Source organism: Arachis hypogaea, chromosome 20, assembly GCF_003086295.3.
Source record: "Arachis hypogaea cultivar Tifrunner chromosome 20, arahy.Tifrunner.gnm2.J5K5, whole genome shotgun sequence".
Lineage (NCBI taxonomy): Eukaryota > Viridiplantae > Streptophyta > Magnoliopsida > Fabales > Fabaceae > Arachis > Arachis hypogaea.
The window spans coordinates 119313697-119332607 of record NC_092055.1 but is presented as its reverse complement, the minus strand read 5'-3'; the positions used below and the strand labels follow the sequence as shown (position 1 = coordinate 119332607).

Sequence of the window (18911 nt, the reverse complement as noted above, 5' to 3'; positions counted from 1 at the left end):
AAGAGATATTCAACAGTTAAGCAAGAAAATTCAACACCGAAGAAAAAGTATCAAATTTAGAAAAGAAAATAAAAATATGCACAAAATTAAAATGCAATGAGTGAAGGTATGTAAATGCAATAAGGAAAATAGGATGAAAGAGAATAAGGATGAGAAGTTAAAGAAATGAAGACGAAGGAAGTAAGGAAGGAGAAAGAAGGAAGGAGAAAGGAGTAAGAATTGAAAAGCATGGCGCGACGCGTGCGCGCGCATCACGCGTACGCGTGCAAATTGAAATGGCCATGCGACGCGTAAGCGTTGCCCACGCGTACGCGTGGGTGCCCGAAGAAGAAAAGTGACGCGCGAGCGTTGATCACGTGTACGCGTGACAACTCGCGCGATTCCAGCACAGTGGCAGCCCAACTTTTTGTTCAATTCGCTCCTTACGCCGATTTTCATGCCCACGCGTACGCGTCGCTGACGCTTACGCGTGGGTTCAAAAATTTGCAGGGGACGCGTACGCGTGGGGTGGCTTGTGCGTCACGCACCCCTCCCGCGCGTCTCCATCGCAACTCTCTGTTCATTTTCAATGTGTTGCGCATACACAAACGACTCGTGCACGTTGTAGATACTTGCGCGTCGATTCCTCTTTTTTTTTACCTATGAAATATGAAGCAAAATAATGGTAAACATGCAGAATTGGAAATTAACACTGACAAAAATAAAATAAAATAAAACTAATAAAAAGGAAGATCATACCATGGTGGGTTGTCTCCCACCTAACACTTTTAGTTAAAGTCCTTAAGTTGGACATTTGGGGAGCTCCTTGTCATTGTGGCTTGTGCTTGAATTCATCTTGAAACTGCCACCAACGCTTGGACTTTCAATAAGCTTCAACATCTCCAAATAAATTCACCAAGCCTTGATGAAGTTCTTTACAAGCTTCGAGCTCCCAAAGTTGATCCTCTTGTGTGCCAGGATCACAAATCTTGTTTCTACACTCGTCTTCAAGTTGATCATCATTGTTCCAACCGGGTGGTTTAGCCTTGGAATTCTCATTTAAGCAACCAAACATCCTCCTAGACCCAATCAATTGAGAATTATACCAACCCTTACAATTAGGCCTTGAGCTTCCAACCATAACGAACCTAGGATGCTGTTGCCAACCGCTAACCATCTCCCTTTTACTCTTAAAACCGCATATAGCTCTAAGTTGTCCATCCGTTTCAAGTAGACCATATTCAAGTGGGAAGGTACAGTTTAAGAATAAGAATTTTACCCACTTGAATGTTGTGTTGGATGGTAATGGCTTGGGGGGAGTATCTCCAGTGGCAGCCTTGCCAATGTATGCTTCACTCTCTTGGGCTCCTCTTTGATGATCTCCACCTCTTGACAAGCTTCTGCAACATTAACCTCTTCCTCTAGTTCAATGGGAGAGGGTTCAATTGTAGGTAGAAACTCATTAATTATTGAACCCATCTCATGATCAACCTCCTCAAAGTCTTCAACCATGATATGCCTTGGTGGTTGTACACCCTCCTCAACATCAATTTCAAGCCTCTTGGAGGGAGGTTCTATGACTGGAGGTTCCCATGGAGGTTCCGCATCTCCTAAGTCTTCAACCACTTCCTCTTCTTCAATAATTTCGGCTTTCTCCGCTTGCTCTAGTACAAAATCCAACTCCTCCTTGATGACCTCCACCTCTTGACAACTTTCTTCAAGAGTCTCTCCTACCTCCACCTTTTGGGCCTCCTCTTACTTCTCTTGAAGTATGTATGCATGAACCCGATCCATTACGTCCCTAAGACGATCCCTTCTCTCTTGTTCCATGTCAATAGCGTAATTTGGATCATGTTGCTCTTGGATTGATGGACATGGGTGAAAAGGAAGTGCACTAGAGCTTGAGGGTGGGAGTAAAGGATGGATCCACACGGGATATAAGAGCTTGGAGAGTAGAAGTGAGACTAGTGAAAGTAGAGATGAGTGTGGTTTGAAGCTCCTGTTGCCCTCGACGAATAATACTAAAGGTATCATCTATGGGAGCTTGAGTTGGATAGGAGGGTTCACTTGTTGGGAGAAAGGGCTCATAATAGGAAGGTGGTTCTTCTTGGTAAAGATATGGAGATGGTGAATATTGAGGTGGTGGTTCTTGGGGGTAGTTGTGTTGGAATTGGGGTGGGTCTATGTATGGTTTATATGGTTCATATGGTAGTTGGTTAGGTGGATATGGACTGGGGTCATATGGAGGCGAATGGTGGAAAGGGGCTTGTGAGTATGATAGTTCAAAGTTATGTTGAAGAGGTGGTTCATAAGTATATGGTGGGTCTTGTTGGTAACTACAAGGGGGTCCACCATATCCATCGTCCTAGTACGCACCTCGGAATGGTTCTTGCTCATAGTAAATTGGTGGAGGTTGATTGTCACGAAAAGGTCCACCGTAACCATTGTTTTGGTATGCATCGTAGAGTGGTTGTTGCTCATAGTGCATTAGAGGGGGGTTGTTGCCAAGAGGGTTGATCAAATCCTTGTGGCTCCTCCCATCTTTGATTGTTCCAACCTTGATGCATGTTCTCATTGTAGCTTCCATTCCCTACAACATAATTTTAACCAAACTCGTAACCAAATGGATGAGAATTCATAGTAACAAAATAAAGTAAAAACAAAAACTAATAAGAAAATAATGAGAATAAATTCCTAAAACTAGAAACAACTAACAAAGAAACGAAAAAGCAAAATTATTCACAATAACCAATAATAAGACACAGGTTTACAATTCCCCGGCAACGGCGCCATTTTGATGAACGGATTTTGACGATTTAGAATTTCACAATAAATCCTCGTTGCAAGTATAGTATCTAAACCAACAAAGAATCCTTTTATGCAAAAAATTGTTTGTCACAAGTAACAAACCCCAATAAAAATAATAACCGAAGTATTCAAACATCGGGTCGTCTCTCAAGGAATTGCAGGGAAGTATGTTGCTATTGGTTTTGGAAAAGTATCTTTTGGGGTTTTGAATAAGGAATAAGAAAAGTAAATTGCAAGAAAAGAGGAATTAATCACATAAATACATTAATATTACAAAATATACTAATATACTTGACAAATAAGTAAGACATGATACAACAATGCCTTTTGATCGATTTTAGAATACGTCAAGCAACATGTAGAGATGAATTAATAGCATAAACATAGATAAGATGACAACACTGAAGGTTCAAATAATCATTGAATACAATGCAAAGCTACTTATTTATTGAGATCTCACATTATACAAACAACTTTCATGACTTAAGTTTGCACATTTTCAATAAACAATTGTAACCAATGTTATTTTTTATTTTACTATGATATGTACAAATCACTTATAGTACAAAACTACAAACTAACTGGAAATAGATATGAGCTTGGATGCATGATTATATAGTGTAGTGAGGTGAATTTTTGTCTCTGTTGTTAACATGAGATTATACAATGCTCCCTCTGTGGATTTGTCTCCAAGAAACATTATGATATTTATGAATTCACAAAATGTTTACTCTAGGGAACTATAGAGCATACATATTGGACTAGGCAAGTAATGCTTAACTAGTTTCACTTTGTACCCTAAACACCAATTAAATCACACGAACCAAAATTAATTTGAGGGAAAACAGCACAGTTCAATGCTTATGAGTTTACTGAGAAAAAAATTGCAACAGCAGCAGAACAACTACAGTGTTGTTGGTAGAAGGACCCAAACAGAGAATCCATTGGGAAGCTGAGTGTGAAGTTCCACTCCAAAGGAGATGTGAAGCCTGACGAGGAAGACATGAAGAAGGGTAAGGCCAAGGGTGAAGCTCTCTTCAAGGCTATTGAGGGTTACGACTTGCCCAATCCTGCTCAATATTAGAACACTTTGTTCAATGTTGCAGTTGTTTTTTCTGGGCATGTTTGTGTGCAAGTGTTTCAAGTAATTGGTTTTTTCTATGTAATCTAAAACACAAAACACAAAACATACAACCCTGAGCTAAATAATCAAATAATCATCTACAAATTTTACAAAAACACAAAGCAGCAGCAGCAGCACAGCAAAGCCAGAACCCAAAAATCAAATAATCATTCAACGATCTCAATCAAAACACAAAGCAACAGCACAGTAGAGCCACAAAACACACTGCAACACACCAGAACCCAAAACCTACAGTAGCACACCAAAGTCAGAGAAAATCAATGACTTCAACAAAACACAAAACCCTATAATCATTCAATGATCTGTTGATTTCAGAACAGAGATTCAAAAAAAAAAAACAAAATCGAAGAACAAGTGCACACCAAAGCCACTGACCTTCGAGACAATCGTGACGAGGCAATGGCGACAGGACGACCGCGAGTAGGGCGAATCCAATGGAGGATGGGCGCCGATCCATACATACAAATCTGTACAGCAATCAGAACCATACATACAAAGAAGACCGAAGAACGAAGAACGAAGACCGAAGACCGAAGAAGAAGAATTGAAGAACCAAACTTCAAGCCAAGACCCAAGAAGAATTGAAGAAATATGGAACAAAAATTGAAGAAGAAGTTCAGAGAAGATGAAGACGAGGAGCCACTCACCTGGGTTCGAGAAGCCAGCGAAGACGAAGAAGACCTGCCGAGTTACTGGGTTCCGGACACGGAGAAGAGGAAGAAGCGGCGGTGCTGAGGACCTGAGAACGGCGGCGGCGCTGACAACCTGAGAACGGCGGCGACGATGGAGGGCTAGGGTTCAGAGGGCTAGGGTTCGGCGACGATGGATTGAGATGAATGAATGGGGGAAGAGGTGGGTTGGTTCACGAGTGGATCGGGTTTTCTTTTTTTTTTTTTTAACAAATTAAAAAACGGCGTCGTATTAGGGAAACCGACCGATTACTGATCCGGTCCAACTGGCCGGTTCGACGGTTTTTCAACGATTTTCTCTCGAGCGGTTATAAAAGGAGGACCAGACCGCTTACATTGCCGGTTCCGGGTTGAATTAGTTCGACCAACCGGTCCGGTCCGATTTTTCAGAACCATGCTTTTCTCAACTTATTTTGAAAAAATCTTCTTTATAATTATACCAATTGTCAATTATCTTAATTATTAGTCATTCTAATAGATAATAATTATAATATAATTATCAATTTCAATAATTAATAATTAATTTCCTGTAACTAAAAGTTATATATAGTGTCACATATAAGGTTCATGAGTCTAAATTTTAGAGGCAAAACATTTTAAAGAAGTGAAGAATATAATGAGATTGAGTTTTCTCAATTTAGGTTCAATTTTTAAAGATATGTTAATCTTGAAAATGTAATTTCAAAGATTAGTAATGAGTTTAAATGTTCTTTTTTTAAATTTTTCATAGTCAAAATATATTTATAATATATTATGATATTTTTTTTAGAAACTACCACTCTTTTGGTGTGTCAATACAATACCATTAATGAGAATAACTAAAAAAAATCCATAGTTAAATTAAAAAATATTGCTAATAGTAAATTATACTTTTAAATTATTAATCTAACAAAAACTGTGTTCTAAAGAATACTATCAGTTGTACTAAACAATTTTATTAACGTTGTAATAAAATATCTATTAAGAATAATTTAAGATTTGACAAATATTTTAATCAATTATGTGAAGTTATCACGAACAAATAATAAATAGTAGCTTTATTTGTGTATAATTTTAAATTATTAATACCTAAACAATTCTGTAAAATATTAACAGTTGCACTAAAAATTTTATTAACGTATAAAAAAAATACTCATCAAATTAAAATTTAGTTGTTAATGAATATAAATTTATATATAAAACAAAGTAATTATAGATATAAAATATATTAAAATTAATAGCTATAATTAATGACTATAATAAATATATAATTATATTAATTGTTAATTATTTTAACTGTTAATTTAGTATTAATTAAAATATCAGTTTTTCTATTTTAAAACAGATCAAACCTATGATTATTATTATTAAATAAATTTATAATTATAATTAACAATAATTATTATTATTATTCTTATTATATTATTATTTGCATGAATGCATTATTATTTAAAAAAATTATTATCATGTATTAATTAAATTATTCACAAATCATACATAATCAAAATTATTTATTTTATCATACATTTTTAAGTGACAATTAATTAATCTAATTTTTTTATTAGACATAATCAATTAACGTACAAGTTCATACATTTAATAAGGATTCATAAAGATTACTGTGATTCAATCATAAGTTTTTATGCAAAGTGAAAGATTTTTTTTAATATTAATAAAAAAGAATGTATAACAATATATATATATATATATATATATATATATATATATATATATATATATATATATATATTGCGTTTAATCAATTAGTATTTTTTACAGTCACCAAAAAAAATTAATATTTTTTATTATTAATTGTATTTTTTTATATTTTTTTATTGTTGAATAAAATTTAAATATAAATAATGTTTAAATTTTATTTAATACAAGATTAAATTTATAGTCTATAAATATACAATAATTAATACTGCAGATATAAATTAAAATTTTAGATGTTTAAAAAAAATTTACATATACATTTTTTAATAAAAATTAAGACATTAATTTATGGATATTATATATTTTTTAATTAATCTAATTATTTTATAAATTTTTTATTTTATATTTTTATTTAGTATTTGCATAAATAAAAAAATATGAGTTTAAATATATCAAAAAATATTTTTTATTAAATAAATTTTAAATTTAAATAAAAAATAATATTTTTCGTAAATAGTACAAATATATATATTTATTTGACTTTAAAATATATGTTTTTATTATAAAATACAACTTTAGACCAGGTGACCTAAAACGTAATCGGAAATCAATCTACAAATAATATTGAATAAAAATTACAAACTTAAACAGGATAAAAAAAAAAAAAAACCAGGATAAAATATCTTGATTCCGGACCGAGTTTCGGATTGGGTCGAATCTTCAACACTCTTACCTGACAGGCTGACAGGCTAACACCAAACTCTTCAACGTCTTTCCACCGCCTCAATAGGAAAACCGCGTGAAATCAACGCGACTATGTTTTTAATCGCATCAGAAGTCAGAACCGTTCATTCTCTCACCCACCGAGTTAATCATAGCCGCCCATCCTCACCCATCCCTTCGTATATAAACACCTGCGTTTTCTTAATTCTCTTACTACTGCATTGTAGGTTATTTTGAAAGCGTTGGTGCAATGGTTTCGGTTGAGTCTATCTTTTAGCTAATTCTACTCTTCCTCACATTTGTGAATATTTGCTTTAATAGTCTTCGTGTTGTTCTCTATGGTTCCCGATTTCAAGATTTCATCCATGATCTAGAACATTCAATATGTTTTTGCTGTGAATTACAATCAGATTCCTTTTATAGAACTGTATTCGAATTTGTGGCTTGTGGATTTGCCTCAGGGAGAAGAACTACGTGATGAACATATGAACGGGTGTTATTCTTGTTTGCTAGATTGGAATTATGATTTTCTCTACTTAGGTGTGGCTAATTCTTCTGGTTGATCTGTTAGCTGAATTGAAGATCTTTTCCGATCTGGAAGTTTGTTTGAGCTCTTCTAATTTGATGATCTGTTCTGTTACGGTTCTGTGTTGTTGAACATGACCTCTTTTTTTCACGGAACTGTTTGCCTGATTGTTCAGGCGAGATCTCGATTGTGAATGCTTGCTTTTTGTCGGTGATTGGAGGATGAATTCTGCTTCTTCCTAGATCCAAAGAAACTGAGAACTCTCTTTATCCTAGCTTTTTCTGAAACTTCTCCTATTCTTCAACTATTGTTCTTGTGTAGAGATTTAGCTACGGTTTTGCTGGTCGAACATGGCTTTTCTTTTACGGGACTGTTTTCCTGATTATTCAGGCGATCTAGATTGTGAACGGTTGCTTTCTGTTGGTGATTGGAGGATGAATTCTGCGTTTGCCTAGATCCGAAGAAACCGAGAACAAATCCTTGCTTTTTTTTTCCCCCTAAAACTTCTATTCTTCGACTGTTCTTATCACTATTATTGTAGGGGGATTTAGCTTCGGTTTTGCTTGGTTTGCAGTGTATTTGGGAGGTTGGAGATTTGTAGATTGGAGATATTGGAAAGAATTTTCGGCAATTTTCGATATGGACGACTAGATATCTAATTCCGTAAAACAGAACAAATCCTCTACTTTTACCCTTTTTTAGATTCAATTATAAATAAATTATAAATCATGCATGTGAATTAAAATGTGAATCTATATTCTATGCAGCGTTGTCCATCTTGAAGCGTGGTTGTTTTGAGTGCGACACATACAGAGGATAGAGATCAAGAACAGTTTTTCTAAGCTTTCTTTCCCTGCATTTTTTTCCCAACCTACTGTGCTAGCATTGTGAATTAAATGTGGATGTGTTTCCTATGCAGTTTTGTCTGATCCTGGTCGATATGTTTCTTGCACTTGTCTGGTTCATTTGTTTAAGTTTTGCTCTTTTTTTTTTTAAATTTAAATAATTGGCTTTGGTTCTTTGTTGTTTCCTTTATAATTCTGTCCTTCTTGGAAATCGGTTTATGTTTCTCTTTTTTGCTTTAGGAACCAATTGAAGGATTGAAGGATATGGGGATTGCACTTAGGCGATGTGTCCAAGATTCTGAAATTGATAATTCCCTTCTAACATATGCATCAATTTTTTTTTAGGATTAAATAATAGTTTGATTACGGAGTTATCTTGTTTATGGCCTGCAATGCTTTAAATTGGTTGCAGAAATCTGGAATAATGGATAGAAGATATATGGCAGGAAGGCTCAAAATAAAAAACAGGCTCATAATCTGATTAACTTTTCTTTTTTAACTATCTTGCGTTAATGGTCATGCAAAATTAAATTTGAACTTGTTCTCTTGCAGTGCTATTGTTTTGGTCAAGTAACATTGTACCTGGAGTTTGGACGCACTGGGATCTCTTGTCTCTTGGTTTTTTATTTTTTTGCTAGTTCATATGCATAAGTATGCAGATATCAATTGAATTTTCATCTAGTCACCAAAAAAAAAAAAAAAAAGAATTGAATTTCATCTGTTCATTCGCAGTGTTGTCTTCCAATCATACTTTTGGCAACAGGCATTCATGTATAATGGTGACTTCTAACTGGCTTTAGTGTTCTCTGTGTCTAGCGTCTTTGTTCCTGTGCATTTCATTTCTTTGATGTTCTTCATATTGCTTGGGGAGGAGTGTTCTTTGATTTGTTTTTCCTGTGAATTTTTATAGAACTATTATTGGATTTGTGGATTTTGGATTTACTTAGCTGCTGATCAAGATGCTTCTTTCTGGATTCGATAATCTTGGGAATGGTTACAGTTTCACAGGGAAAAGAACCAGGCGATGAACATATGGACAGGGTGCTATTCTTGTTTGCTGGATTGGAATTGTGATTTTCTCTCTTCAGGTGTAGCGAATTATGTGGATGATGTGTTGGCTTCGTTTAAGATCTTTCTTGACCCAGAAGTTTGGTTGAGCTTTTCTAATTTGATGATCTGGTTCAGGGATAGTTGTGTTGTTTGAACATGGCTTTTCTTTCATGCAGCTGTTGATTGTTAAAGGCGACATTATCTGGATTATGAATGCTCGCTTTTTGTTGGGGTTTGGAGGATGAATTCTACTTTTGCCCAAAAGAAACTGAGAACTCTCTGAATCCTTGTTTTTTTTCCTGAAAATTCTCCTATTCTGTACTGTTCTTATTCCCGGAGAGATTTAGATTTGCTTGTTTTTGCTTGGTTTGCAGTGTATTTTGCAAGACCCGAGGACCATATATCTAATTCCATAAAAGCAATCTGATTCTCTATACATTTTATTTCCTTGATCATTTAACTAAATATTAAAGCAGCATGCATTGTGAATTAAAATGTAGCTATATTCTATGCAGCATTGTAGCCTTGTTGTTGAGCACGAAGCATACCGTGAATGGAATCTAGTTTCCTAAAACAGTTTTTCGAACTCTTCCTTTCCTTTTTGTTCATTCCAACCTACTGTGCTAGCAGCATTTGAATTAAATGTCGTTGGTTTCCTGTGCAGTGTTGTCCAATCATGGGTGTTGAGTGCATCCTGGTGATATGCTTTTGCACTTGCCTGGTTCATTTGTTTAATTTTTGCTTTTTTAAATTTTAAATTTGCTACTGTGTTATTTCCTTTGTTATTTTCTCGTGCTTGGAAATCGGTTTTTGTTTCTCTTTTCCTTAGGAACCAATTGAAGGGTATGGGATTGCACCGAGACTGTTCAAGATTCCGAGATTGATATGTCCTTGTTATATTATTCTTTTTTCTTTCTATCCCCTAAATATTATAAAAATAACTTGATTATATAGTTGTTTCACGTTGTTTATGACCTCCAATGCTTTTCATTGGTTGCAGTGATTTAGAATTTTGGAAAAGGAAGATATGATTTGGAAAAAAGCTCTGGAAAAATAATACAGGCTCATGATCTAGATTAAACATGTCTTCTCTACTGAATTTTTCTGCCATATTTATTATTTAGCATTAATGGTTCGTGCAAAGTTCAATTTGAACCTGTTTTCTTGCAGTGTTACGATCGTTAACATTGTCCGTGTAACCGAGTTAGATGTGGAGTTGGTGACTTGTTCCTGGAGTTTGAGGAGTTGGTGACTTGTACCTGGAGTTTGAATGCCCCGGATCTTTTCTATTGTCTCTTCTATTTTCTTTCCATGTATTTAGTATGAACATGTCAATTCCTGTTCCTTTGCAGTGTTGTCTACCGATCGATACTTTTGACTACCATACTCATTCATATGGTGACTTCTACCTCGGTATATTGTTAGTTTTGAGAATGACGATAGGCCCAACCTGTTGTTCCCTCATCCTATTTGTTGACACACTTTCAAGATAGGAGAGTAAGCGTTTAATGAGCACTTATTGGTCGTCGCTGACAGTATCATATATACTCAATTTTGCTTTTTATCGCTTTTTATTTTTGGCCGAGCACATAAAAGTTATTGGATTCGATGACACGAATTGTATAGTTGTTTATGCTTCCAGCTATCTCTCAGCAGAATCACGCGGTGCATCGGTTGTGGGGGGGGGGGGGGGGGTTATCAGTTGTCAGTCTCACTAATAAGGATAAGAGGATTTGATTTTAGTTCAACTTTTTTTGGTGGTGTTTTCTCTTTGGATGAAGTATTGGAATTTGAATCGTGAAGATGCTTTTGTGCAGTTAAACGACCGAGTGTATTGGAGATTAACTTTGGGGGTTCAGGAGCAAGATTTTGTTCTCAACAAACTGTGCCATTGGTTCTCACACTTGTGTTTTTGTTTGATCTGGTCTTCCATCAGTTTGACAAGCTGTTTCTTTCATTTATTTTCAGCTCTCTGCATATGCGTTTGCCATAATTGGTCACACTACCCTTAATTGGAGAATTTTGCTTGAACGCTGTGAGGGGTCTGAATTATGTTAAAACTGTTATGGATTGTTGTGATGGCCTTAAACTGTTCTTGCATGTTAAGTATTGAAGGATTTTCTGTTATTAGGTTTTGTCTTGATTTTACTTCACTACTAAGGGAAACTGTAACCATGATGTCTTTGATTTCACTTTCTATTAGGGAAATTGCAACTATGATTTTGTTTTTTGTGCATAACTAGAAACTTCTTTTCTGTTCATCTCTTTCACTCTTCCATATTGAGTACCATGTGTTTGGCAGCATCTGGAAATTGTAAGTCGACTTTGAAATATTGAAGGACCTCTTCTTGGATGGTTTAACTAGGATTTTCTACCTAAATGAGTGACTTCAGAATGGTGGTTTTCAAATTTTTGTCCTATAGTTTTTAAAGCTTCTCCTTGTCTGGATTTTCAACTTAATCTTGTCTTTTGTTCTACGTTTGGCTCTCTTATATATTCGGCAGGAACAGGGATTTGTATTTGGACTTGGGTATTGAAGGACCTAAGCATAACTGGTGACTGGTTTTTCTGGATCTTCACCTTAATCTCTTTTGTTTTTCTACGGTTCAGTGTCTTATGTTTGGCAGGAGCATGGATTTGCAATTGGACTTTCTATGGGTTTTAAATCTTCAACCTAAACATCACTTTGGAGTACTGAAGGATTTAAGTATAATTGGGACTGGTTTTTAAAGCTGCTGCATTTTTGTTTGGATTTTCAAAAATTCTCTTTCGTTCGGTAGGATAAGGGATTTGTAATTGGACTCTGGGTGTTAAGGACGCAAGTATAACTGATGACTTTAACTGGTTATTAATTTTTTCTTTTGTGGATTTTCACCATGATTTCTTCCATTCTTCTGGGGTTCAGTGTCTTATGTTTGGCAGGAGCTGGGGTTCAATTTGGAGTATCGAAGGATTTAAAGTATAACCGGGACTGGTTTTTAAAGCTTCTTTGTTTGGATCTTCAACTTAATTTTTCTTCTCTGTTTTTCTACGTTTGTCTTTCATGTTCAGCAGGTTTAGGGATTCATAATTGAATCGGAAGTATCCTCTTCCGATCTTCTACATTTGGCTAATATATTCAGCAGGTTTAGGTGTTGAAGGATCTAAGTGTAACTGGTGACTTCTAACTGGTTATTAAAATTTTTTTTGGGTTTTTATCTCTCTGTTGTTCTTCTATGGTACTGTCTTGTGTTTGGCTGGGATTTGCAATTGGAATTTAAATGTTCAACTCAACGTCACTTTGGAGTATTGAAGTATTTGAGTATAACTGGGCCGGGTTTTTAAAGCTTTTGTTTGGATCTATATTAAAAGCTTTTTCTTTCTTTGGATTTTCAACTTGACTTTTTCTCTCTCTCTTCTAACATTTGGCACTCATATTCAGCAGTATCTGGGATCTGTAATTGGATTTTGGTCTTGAAGACCTAAGTTTAACTGGTGACTTTTAACTGGTTATTATAATTTTTCTGTATTTTCACCTTAATCTTGTCCATTTTTCTAGTTATATTTGGCAGGAGCTGGGATTTGCATTTGGATTTTAAATGTTCAATTTAACATCTCTTTCGACTTCCTATGGGTTTTAAATAATTCAGCTTACCATCTCACTTCAACTTAACCTCTCTTTCGACTTTCTATGGGTTTTAAATATTCAGCTCACTACCACAATTCCTTCTATGGTTTTAAATAATCAGCTTAGCATCACTTTGGAGTAGTGAAAGATTTACAGCACAACTGGTGACTTCTACCCCCAACACCACACACAACAAACAAAAGAATACACTAGAAACACTCGCATCTATTCTACTCTTCTACATCTGTGAATCGTCCTTTTCTGCTTATTGATTGCATGCGGTTCTTGTCTGGATTACTTCTACATTTATTTTGAATGCAGGATCTTAAGGTGGTCAGATACACCCGGTTAGACATGGTCATTTGTTTTGTGTTATGATTATATGCTTCTTGGTTTGAAGATCTCTATTCAGTTCTTTGTGATTTGTCAAGTTAGTAGTATTCTTTGTGAAAATACCTCAAATTTTATAATGTAGGTTAGCACAGTAAGTAACTGAAGTTTGAAATGGAAATGATGCTCTTATTCATCTATATTAATTTTCCTCCTCGGGGGACTTGATTGCCTCTTAACTTTGCATGGAATTTTGTTGTAGCCTCAGGTGAATTTTGGTGAGGGAATGTTCTTGTTGCTAGGGATTTGGATATTACCGTGGTAGCAAAGGGTTCAGGAGTTTAATAATTCATGATGAATTATGAAGTTTTTTTTTTATTGAGGTTTACTATCATTTTTTGCGAACTTGTTTCTGTGTAGTTCGCGAATCCCATTTTTGGCTGATTTCTATCTTGGGGGAACGAAGATCACAGTGGCATTCAGGAGTTGGTAGCTGTTTCTGAAATATGAACTTTTCTGATATGCCTTTTGTATTTTTCTCTTGTTTGGAGAATTGGGGACTAACTTCTGTGCAGTTTGAGTGAGTACTCTTGTATGCAGAGAAAAGGGTGTTCAGGGAATGGTTGGGGTGATTGGTGGTTCTACAGCAGTTATGGTGGTTTTTTTCCTGGGCGCAGGATAATTGGTTTTGATTCTTTGATTCTTGTCTCTGTCTTGCATCTTTATTGTTATTTGATATCTGTAGTCTGGTGAAGATACTTTCCATGTGCAAATGTAGTGGTTGCTGTAGTATGCCATGGTTCAAGTGCACCCCTCATCTTCTCTAGCAGAAGAAGTAAAAGCAGAACGATGTTTTTAAGGTCTGCATTTTCTGCTCACCTGTGTTTTTCACTTTCGTCTTGGAAAGCCGTTTCGTCTTTTTCGTGGATTTGTTTATGAAATTTGTTTTACTGGCCCTTGTAAGTAGCCCTTCTGTGTGTGTATTCTTAACTTCTGACACTACAGAATGGTTGGTGCTATTTGGTGGTTGTTACAAGTCAATTTCTATGCTTTTTGAGTTTTGAAGGAGCATTCTTGTGCAGTTATCTCTTGCAGTTTTGCAGTAAATTTTATGTATATCTTCTATTCCAGTGATTTTTTGGGATTTGGATTTCTATTTGGGTCTGAATGGGTGATAGTGTCGCCATGCAGTTGTGATTTTTAGGCCTTTTTTATATGTTCCTGATGGTTTCTTTTGCGGGGTGTGCAATGGTTGATACGCATTGTTTGATTTTGAATGGGGTACTAGGAAGGTATTTCGGAGGCTCTGATCAGCGCTAAAATAAATGTTGCAATGTACGAGTTGTGTTGGTTCCAACAGTATACGACTGGTAGAAGGGTGTGGTGTTTATGTTTATGCATTGTTTCTCAACTATTGTTATCCTCATCGACTCTCGTTTTAATTCAGTTCTTTCTGGGATGCTTGGTGACCTTTTGAAGGTGGATTTTGCGATAATTGATGCAATATTATCGAAGGTTATTGGTGGTTCAGTTCTGTTGCTAAGCTGCTTTGGACACAACTCCATTATTTTGTCGTCGTTGTGTATATGCATGCTGATCTATTTAAATGGGTATGTCTTCTTGCACGCTGAACTTGAAATCTGCTGTTTTGACCCAAGTTGCTATTTGGATTATGTTCTTGCCTAATAAAATGCGTCCGAGTTGCTTTACATTGCTTCTGATTCCAATGTTTTCAAGTAGAGCGGATATATGTTGTGCTCGTGTGTATAGGATATGTTTCAGGTATTTTATCGCATCATGGAGGAAGATTTGCCTACAGCCAAGAGAAATGGTTTAGCCGTTTTCTCTTTAGCGTTTTCCTTTTCTGTTTTCACTCTGTATTGCAAAGATTGTACTGTGGATTCTTATAGTGGAATGCTTTTATTATTGTTCCCGTGGATGTAGGTCATTTGACCGAACCACGTAAACTCCTGGTCTTCTTTCCCTACTACTGGACTAATTATTTTATGCGTTTCGGTGGCCGAGAGCATCCAGCCAAATAGGAATAAAATTGAACAGGCGATGATCGTAAATTCGTAATTGAGATTCCAGAAATGCAAAGTGCACCTGCAAACTAATACTGGTTTAAAGTCGGTTTGGTAAGATAAAATTAAGTTCAACAACCGCTGAACAATAATCCGCTCAATTGAGCTCGCAAAATTCTAAAGAACTGGTAACTCAACGTAAAGATATTAAGTCGGGCATAATCTTACTGAAGTTCTATTAAGATAAAATTAAGTTGAACAACCGCTGAACAATAATAACCCAATGATGAAAGATGAATTGAATTCACGAAACTCCAAAGAAACTGGTAACTTCATTAACAATTCTAGTGGTAATGGTTTAACCAAGATAAAATCCTACTTCGAAGATGGTTTAATCATTATTCTGAGCGTCATTTTTCTTTACTTTTTTAATTTTATGCTATATTTATTTAATATTAAATTTTATTTATTTAATATTGAATTTTTTTTAATATGAACTGAAGCTTTTAATTGAGAAAATTAAAATTTTTCATTTAAAATCACTGAACCACAAAGGAACATATACACATAGCGTTAATACATGGATTTATTTTAAGATTCTCAAAAACAAATTTTGCTCTTTTAAAAATTAAAAATCATGAATGACGACGGAAAAATAAAATTTAACAATTTAATTTATAAACATAATCTTTTATGCTCTTATAACACCGTACTAAAAAAGGAGTAATAACTGAGAAGTTTTTAGTAGGGTCGGGAGAGTTAGTTAAGTTGGGATTATTATAGCTTAATTTAATTCATAGTCCCGCACAAGAATTTAGAACAATAACCAGTTATAGAAGTTTAAATTAATAAGCAATGAAATCACAAACACACTCAAGCAATCACAAGCATTTCACAACACCAAACCAAATGTAAAATATGCAGACAGGGATGATGCATGCCTATTTCTATCGCAAGTAATGAGTTCTTTTGTTGGTTTCGACTCGTATCTGATGCAATTCAACTCGCAAGTCGGATAAGGCACTCCAGCGACATAACTTCTTGCAGGTGCTGATTCTCCAGCTGAAGCATATGACCCCTTCTTCTGGAAGCCATTCCATGTTTACGGGCGTCTTCGTACAATCACAAAGAAAGCCCACGGCTTATTAAAATTTCAAAAAATGTCCTAAATTTTATAACGAATTTTCGCCCGTTCCACTTCCGTGCCGGAGGAAATGGGATTCGAACCCATGATACAATCTTCTTGTATGTAGATTTAGCAAACCAATGCCTTAAGCCACTTAGCCAGACCTCCAATTGATCGGAATTTGATGTGCGGTTGGTTGCCCAAAGGGCTATCTGATCCGATCAACTACGTAAGCCGTAGCGCGCTAGCGCGCGTACTCTTCCTCTATCTATGAGCGAGACTCCATCCAAATCTGCCACTCGTTGGGCGACGCCCTCTTTTCTATGAAGACCGACCCCACCACTGAATGATGAACTTTTCCAGTCTTCGCCAATGCTCCTGGAGGTGATCTGAAGAAAGAGAAAGGATTATTCCTAATCCGGATTGTTCTGATGACTGGTAGCGGTTAGAGCAGGAAGCGTGGCATTGTAGCCCCAGAGCTAACGAACCATGTTTGCGAGACTGGTCTAGCTCAAAAGAGCAATAGCTTCCGGAGTTTTGACTCTTAATGAAAGGTTTGTCGAATTCAGCATCTCCATAAAACTCGGATTTTGTCATCTTTTTCGGGTCCTATCCAAACCTTTTTTCAAATTCTTTCAAATCGTTTTCAATAAATCAAAACCATTTCTAATATCAAAAAAATTTATAAAATTAAACCAACTAAAAATTCAACCGTTTTCAAAATCAAACTATTTTCATATCTCAAAGCATGTCATCAATTCATTTCATATTAAATTTCAATGTCATCATCAAATTTCATCAATTCCACTTGATTAACAACAACATTTTTGCCCCGAATTCATGAAAATAATTCGGTTCTTGGCTGCACTTAAACTGACCGAACTCTAAATTAATCACAAATATCAATATATCACAAAAATTCAACATAAATTCAGTCAAATTCAATTAATAATCAATCAAACGAACATTCACTTATTAAATTCACATTCAATTATTATAAAATTATCAAATTCTACATTCGTACAGAAATCACAACAGCAGAAATTTCGAAGAAGCTTTCTGACCGAGCTGTTGAAGAAAAAAACGTCAAAAATCGTCTGTGTCTCCTAGAACTCTGATTGGCCGAACTCAAGGAGAAGGGAAGTTATGCCACCGTCAATTTCTACCGAACAAAAGTAACATCAACGTGAAGAGAAAGAAAATACGAATACTTTTATCAGATTAGATTTTTTATTGGAGTTACAGATCTCAAAGAAATCAAATGCCGAAGGTTTGTGGCTTCCATGGAGTTTCTCTGTCTCTCTTTTCCTTTCTTGGATGAGATTAAATGCGATTATATGTGTTGTAAGGGCATGTGTCACATTAGGAGACATGTGTCATGTTCTTAAACTGCTGAGTTAGCGATTCAAGTTATAAATATCCTAAATGGATAATTATGAAAGTTGGATATATTAAAACACAAATAATAATATATATGAGTTACTAATATAAATGACATTAGCAATATAACAATAAAAAATATATGATAAAGCATTAACAAAGCTACGTTCACCGAGAAATACCAATATTTATTCATATCGACGGATATCGAACTCGATAATAATATTATTAACTAAAATTTGTTTTTAAATTAAAAATATCAATTACTTAAATTAAAATATATATATATAATTTTTATTATTTATATATTAATAAAATTATAGTTTTAATTATGTAAAATATTTTATCATAATAAAAATATATATAAGAATCTAAATTTAATTGAACTCAAATAGTTATAAAATTAATTTAATTATTTATAATAAAATAACTTTTAAAATATGAAACTCCAATTTATGAAATGAATTATAATTTTTTTATATTTATATTTTTAAAATTATGGATCGTTACAAGAGAGGATTCTCACGCGAGAGAGAGGAAAGGGGAAAGAAAAAGGGGTAGCAGGTTTTTTATTTTATTATGTGTTTGGGTTGGTGTTTGTTAAGAATTTTGAATGAAAGTAATTTTATAAAATTGATTTTGGATAAAAGTAAATTTGTATCAACATGATTTATGTTTGACAATTCTATACTGAAATTAATTTTTATAAAATGAATATTGTTTGGATAATATTAGTTAAGATGTAAAAATCAAATCGGTATCCGAAATATTTTGACGCTAATAAAATGGTATCTGACTTTTGTTATTGACAAAATGGTCCCTGAATGATTTTAAAATTTGACAATGTGCTTTTGAGTTTGTCAAAGCATATCTCCGACGAGAATACTGCTGAGCTGGTCATCGTATTTTACTGAGATAGCAACATTTCTAAACTAATTACTTAGCTGTAATTAATGATTAAATTAAAACAATAAGTAAAAATTCTCCAAGTCAAACTAAGTTTATCCTAATTTCTCTAAGTCCTCCCTCTCGAATGCACACTCTC

General features: G+C 34.8%; 3 long non-coding RNA genes across 4 annotated transcripts; all 3 read left to right on the top strand.

Moving 5' to 3' along the window:
• Window positions 1-7105: 7105 nt before the first annotated feature.
• On the top strand, window positions 7106-9835 carry LOC140182589 (uncharacterized). The gene is made up of 3 exons (XR_011878501.1): window positions 7106-8167; window positions 8272-9437; window positions 9576-9835. It is a non-coding gene; the product is annotated as an uncharacterized lncRNA (long non-coding RNA).
• Window positions 9836-10334: 499 nt separating this feature from the next.
• Window positions 10335-10750, top strand: LOC112786928 (uncharacterized). The gene is made up of 2 exons (XR_003194373.3): window positions 10335-10483; window positions 10570-10750. It is a non-coding gene; the product is annotated as an uncharacterized lncRNA (long non-coding RNA).
• Window positions 10751-11080: 330 nt separating this feature from the next.
• LOC140182591 (uncharacterized) lies at window positions 11081-15303 on the top strand. Of its 2 annotated transcripts, none has more exons than XR_011878503.1 (2): window positions 11081-14196; window positions 14784-15303. It is a non-coding gene; the product is annotated as an uncharacterized lncRNA (long non-coding RNA). The 2 variants fall into 2 exon arrangements; XR_011878504.1 differs by having other exon boundaries at window positions 11129-14196; window positions 14625-15045.
• The last annotated feature ends 3608 nt before the right edge of the window (window positions 15304-18911 follow it).